We start from the raw sequence: 6,429 nt of genomic DNA, 5'->3' as shown, positions 1-6,429 counted from the left end.
AGAGGCAGAAACAAGATAGTGTGCACGTACACTCCCTAGGTGCCGCAGATGTGCACCTGGGTTTTAGTTTCTTGATTCATTGTTTCCTTTCTCAGATTATGGACCTCCCATTTATTGAATACAGCCTATATGGTGCAAGACCAGTTCAGTGCCTACTGTTCACCTGTAGCAAGCACATCATGCCAGTGATATTAGAGACTCGCTGTTGCTCCTATGAGGGGAAGAAATGAAGAATGAAAAATTAACTGGACAGTTCCGGAAATTTCTAGAAGGTAAGGGAGATAACTCTTTTTTGTCTGTGGTCGCCATACCTCTGAGATGGCAAGAGGCAGGAACAAGATAGTGTGCACGTACACTCCCTAGGTGCCGCAGATGTGCACCTGGGTTTTAGTTTCTTGATTCATTGTTTCCTTTCTCAGATTATGGACCTCCCATTTATTGAATACAGCCTATATGGTGCAAGACCAGTTCAGTGCCTACTGTTCACCTGTAGCAAGCACATCATGCCAGTGATATTAGAGACTCGCTATTGCTTCTATGAGGGGAAGAAATGAAGAAAGAAAAATTAACTGGACAGTTCCGGAAATTTCTAGAAGGTAAGGGAGATAACTCTTTTTTTGTATCCAAACAAAGGAGGTAAAGCTAATGATAATGGGATAGCGAGCGTCTTAAATTGCTACAGGACTCCGCTTACTCCCGGGCGAAGCCGGGCTTAACTGCTAGTACATATAATAAAAGAGAGTGTCTGTCTGTGTGTCTGTCTGTCTGTGGTCGCCATACCTCTGAGATGGCAAGAGGCAGGAACAAGATAGTGTGCACGTACACTCCCTAGGTGCCGCAGATGTGCACCTGGGTTTTAGTTTCTTGATTCATTGTTTCCTTTCTCAGATTATGGAACTCCCATTTATTGAATACAGCCTATATGGTGCAAGACCAGTTCAGTGCCTACTGTTCACCTGTAGCAAGCACATCATGCCAGTGATATTAGAGACTCGCTGTTGCTCCTATGAGGGGAAGAAATGAAGAATGAAAAATTAACTGGACAGTTCCGGAAATTTCTAGAAGGTAAGGGAGATAACTGTTCACCTGTAGCAAGCACATCATATTAGTGATATTAGAGACTTGCTATTGCTCCTATGAGGGGAAGAAATGAAGAATGAAAAATTAACTGGACAGTTCCGGAAATTTCTAGAAGGTAAGGGAGATAACTCTTTTTTGTCTGTGGTCGCCATACCTCTGAGATGGCAAGAGGCAGGAACAAGATAGTGTGCACGTACACTCCCTAGGTGCCGCAGATGTGCACCTGGGTTTTAGTTTCTTGATTCATTGTTTCCTTTTTCAGATTATGGACCTCCCATTTATTGAATACAGCCTATATGGTGCAAGACCAGTTCAGTGCCTACTGTTCACCTGTTGCAAGCACATCATGCCAGTGATATTAGAGACTCGCTATTGCTCCTATGAGGGGAAGAAATGAAGAATGAAAAATTAACTGGACAGTTCCGGAAATTTCTAGAAGGTAAGGGAGATAACTGTTCACCTGTAGCAAGCACATCATGCCAGTGATATTAGAGACTCGCTATTGCTCCTATGAGGGGAAGAAATGAAGAATGAAAAATTAACTGGACAGTTCCGGAAATTTCTAGAAGGTAAGGGAGATAACTGTTCACCTGTAGCAAGCACATCATGCCAGTGATATTAGAGACTTGCTATTGCTCCTATGAGGGGAAGAAATGAAGAATGAAAAATTAACTGGACAGTTCCGGAAATTTCTAGAAGTTAAGGGAGATAACTCTTTTTTGTCTGTGGTCGCCATACCTCTAAGATGGCAAGAGGCAGGAACAAGATAGTGTGCACGTACACTCCCTAGGTGCCGCAGATGTGCACCTGGGTTTTAGTTTCTTGATTCATTGTTTCCTTTCTCAGATTATGGACCTCCCATTTATTGAATACAGCCTATGCAAGCACATCATGCCAGTGATATTAGAGACTCGCTATTGCTCCTATGAGGGGAAGAAATGAAGAATGAAAAATTAACTGGACAGTTCCGGAAATTTCTAGAAGGTAAGGGAGATAACTCTTTTTTTATATCCAAACAAAGGAGGTAAAGCTAATCATAATGGGATAGCGAGCGTCTTAAATTGCAACAGGGCTCCGCTTACTCCCGGGCGAAGAGAAAGAGAATGTCTCAGTGTCTGTGTGTGTGTGTGTGTGTCTGTCTGTCTGTGGTCGCCATACCTCTGAGATGGCAAGAGGCAGGAACAAGATAGTGTGCACGTACACTCCCTAGGTGCGGCAGATGTGCACCTGGGTTTTAGTTTCTTGATTCATTGTTTCCTTTCTCAGATTATGGACCTCCCATTTATTGAATACAGCCTATATGGTGCAAGACCAGTTCAGTGCCTACTGTTCACCTGTAGCAAGCACATCATGCCAGTGATATTAGAGACTCGCTATTGCTCCTATGAGGGGAAGAAATGAAGAAAGAAAAATTAACTGGACAGTTCCGGAAATTTCTAGAAGGTAAGGGAGATAACTATTTTTTGTATCCAAACAAAGGAGGTAAAGCTAATGATAATGGGATAGCAAGCATCTTAATTTGCTACAGGGCTCCGCTTATTCCCGGGCGAAGCCGGGCTTAACTGCTAGTGTATAATAAGTCGTGATATTATCAAAGCAAGCAAATATGATTCTCTTATGATCAATTTCAACGAGCTGTTTGAAGCAAAAAAATCGTAAGCCTAGTTTCTTGGAGTTTAATATTTTAAATGTCTCTCAAAGAAGACTTGAATGTCATGGATTCAATGTAAGCTGACGATGTAAGGGTTGAATTTGACACAATCACTCTTTAACGGCGAAAAGCCAGAAACTATATCCCCTACATCCCCAGCTGCACGATGGTTTTCAATTTCTTTATTAAACTTCTAAGTCTGTCGACAATAAATTATGTAACACCAACGAGGAAGAGAACATAAAGGATTTTTTTTTTCATTTGGACAAAATTTTATTCTTTTAATGTCATGAACTAGGGCAAGAACAACAAAAAGTAAAAAGTAAAAAAATATTGTTGTTATTCCTGTTACACTACATTTGAGATTGACGAAGTTCTCAAATGTCGTATAGTTGTGTTCTTTTATTCTACGTGGCCCGTCTTCGCAGCAGCAGACAAAAACTCGTCAAATTGAGTTCGAGGATTTATTTAGCATTCCATACATACAACTGCACATCGTAGCAGAACTCAAAGTAGACGTCTTTTTAACATACAAATCGCGCTGGCCTATATAGTAAATACTCAATCTCGAGAATATTCCAGACCGAACATGATACAACTAAAATTAGATGAACTGTCCATGGACTAGAATAGTGACATTCTCTGTGACGTACATCAAAAGTGCCGACGAACATAATCCGAGCGAACGCCACGAACCCACGACTCAAAACAACGTGGTAAACAACTTGTTTTGACAGGACTAGAAAGTTCACCTGCATTCTCGTCCAAACATAAAATATTGTGTTTACAAAATATAATATCGGTACTTTCCCACAAAGTACAAATAAGTCAACTACATACATGCAACACACAAAGTTCAGCAACGGCAGCGTTTCCTAACAATTCCTCACTTTTAAAATATCAAGCTTCTGGACCCACAGGGGCATAGCACCCAGGGCGGTGGTGCACGAGAAAAGCACCAACCTGTCGGGAGCCAGCCGCGGTGTTGGATTAGTTGAAATTGTAATTTGTCGTGATTTCAACGAATCAGAACCCGCGGTTTGTTCTCTCCCGTTTGGGAAGCACCCACTTTCGGTTCACGCATCTCAGCCGTGGTGTCTAGGAATTCAATTTAGAAGGTACTGGATCTATACAGAGACTGTACATAGGGATACGGATGTGTAAGTAACCACGGATGTGTTTGATTCTTTGTTTGTTTGCTTAACGCCCAGCCCACCACGAAGGGGGATATCAGGGCGATGCTGCTTTGACAGTTAACGTGCGCCACACACAAGACAGAAGTCGCAGCACAGGCTTCATGTCTCACCCAGTCACATTATTCTGACACAGGACCAACCAGTCCTAGCACTAACCCCATAATGCCAGACGCCAGGCGGAGCAGCCACTAGATTGCCAATTTTAAAGTCTTGGGTATGACCCGGCCGGGGTTCGAACCCACGACCTCCCGCTCATCGGGCGGACGCCTTACCACTAGGCCACCGTGTTGCGGTCTACGGATGTGTAAGTATCTACGGATGTGTAAGTAACATAGTTTGCAAAGTTTATGTTGGTGATAATTTCGCAAAACCATTTCGAACGGAGATAGATTTGACCCTGTGGCGGGGTCCAAAAGGCTAAACATGTACCTACATTTTTACCAGCCGACGGTTTTCATTTCGAAACTCAAAAGTTCATTTTCACCAAACGGCGTCACATAATTCTTAAAAGTAAGTAACGAAATCATAGATCGAAGAAATATAATCATCTTATCAATTATTATCTTCTCAGAAGAGATAAAGAATTCCAAGAGAACAGAGCTTTCATTTACGTTAGTGAGTATTTTCTAGTTTTCCATGACAATTTACACAGATCAACCTTACTTTCGAAGACATGTTTTCAAAAGCAAAACAACAACAACAACAACAACAACAACAACAACAACGACAACAACAACAAGTCCAGCATTTTGTTAATACCTAGGACTGAATTGAAATCCTTTGAGCATGTCAGAATCTTCATGGCAGTTTCGAATGCTGCTGAGACACATTATGTTGTACTTGTTGCCATCTATTGGTGTAACCTACGCACTAGCGCAAGAACGACCCAACAAAACTGCTGGCGATAAGTTGGAATGTCTGCAGTCACATGGGGCAGAACATCGGGAGAAACGTTTGATCTGCCGCCAAGACCAAGATAAATCTTTGAACTTTGTCCTGCGACCCGACTGCACATCTGAATGCATGGTCATAATCTGAACGCAGAAAAAGAAGAAGAAGAAGAAAAACAACAAGAACAAGAGGAACACGAACAAGAAGAACAAGAACAACATGAACAAGAAGAAGAACAAGAAAGTAGTTCTGTTTCATGCACACTGTAAGGGTTTTACATTTCAAATTTTAAATCAAACGATGATTATAATTATATTCGCAACGGCTGCAGATGGTGTGATTAAAATGAACTGCGACATCATTCCGTATCATCACAACCAATCCAGTGTTTACGATGACCAAAACAAATCCCGGTTTTATACCGATTAAAATTTAAAGTAAGGGTCATGAAAATCACCAACCAATCCGTCGTACCCGCTGCACTCGACAGTTTGCATGCATCGAAACATCGATAGATGTTACGTGATATGCTATTACGTATAAGATTGTGTACACTACCACATAACCGCCCTGATATGGCCCTTCGTGGTCGGCTGGGCGTTAAGCAAATAAACAACACAACTACCACATAACCGCCCTGATATGGCCCTTCGTGGTCGGCTGGGCGTTAAGCAAACAAACAACACAACTACCACATAACCCCCCTGATATGGCCCTTCGTGGTCGGCTGGGCGTTAAGCAAACAAACAACACAACTACCACATAACCCCCCTGATATGGCCCTTCGTGGTCGGCTGGGCGTTAAGCAAACAAACAACACAACTACCACATAACCGCCCTGATATGGCCCTTCGTGGTCGGCTGGGCGTTAAGCAAACAAACAACACAACTACCACATAACCGCCCTGATATGGCCCTTCGTGGTCGGCTGGGCGTTAAGCAAACAAACAACACAACTACCACATAACCGCCCTGATATGGCCCTTCGTGGTCGGCTGGGCGTTAAGCAAACAAACAACACAACTACCACATAACCGCCCTGATATGGCCCTTCGTGGTCGGCTGGGCGTTAAGCAAACAAACAACACAACTACCACATAACCGCCCTGATATGGCCCTTCGTGGTCGGCTGGGCGTTAAGCAAATAAACAACACAACTACCACATAACCGCCCTGATATGGCCCTTCGTGGTCGGCTGGGCGTTAAGCAAACAAACAACACAACTACCACATAACGTGTCAAGGTGTTTACCTAGGATAACAGCTTTCTTCTAAGTGAATTCGTTCTGAAATTCAAGAGCCTGACTGTTTCCTGGGCAGAGGGGAACTTTGCAGCTGATTTAACCTTGCAGGCTTACATATGAGTCAGGTATGAAATTAAAAGCAGCGACAACTTTACCTATGAATTGGTAACGGCCAGGCTGGAGATTTTCAGTATATGTCTAAGTGGAAGGATGTTCTTATCCCACGCCGTACAAGCCAGCCGCAAGACGGTGGCCTAGTGGTAAGGCGTCCGCCCAGTGAGCGGGAGGTCGTGGGTTGGCAATCTAGTGGCTGCTCCGCCTGGCGGCTGGCATTATGGGGTTAGTGCTCGGACTGGTTGGTCCGGTG

The 6,429-nt window shown here is 43.3% G+C and overlaps 1 non-coding gene across 1 annotated transcript; it reads right to left on the bottom strand.

Moving 5' to 3' along the window:
- Positions 1–4,144: 4,144 nt before the first annotated feature.
- On the bottom strand, positions 4,145–4,222 carry Trnai-gau (transfer RNA isoleucine (anticodon GAU)). Its single transcript has one exon. It is a non-coding gene; the product is annotated as a tRNA-Ile (tRNA).
- Positions 4,223–6,429: the final 2,207 nt, after the last annotated feature.

This window comes from Littorina saxatilis, unplaced genomic scaffold (assembly GCF_037325665.1).
Source record: "Littorina saxatilis isolate snail1 unplaced genomic scaffold, US_GU_Lsax_2.0 scaffold_1252, whole genome shotgun sequence".
Taxonomy (NCBI): domain Eukaryota; kingdom Metazoa; phylum Mollusca; class Gastropoda; order Littorinimorpha; family Littorinidae; genus Littorina; species Littorina saxatilis.
The sequence above is the reverse complement of the archived record's forward strand: the minus strand, read 5'-3'. Positions and strand labels throughout refer to the sequence as shown.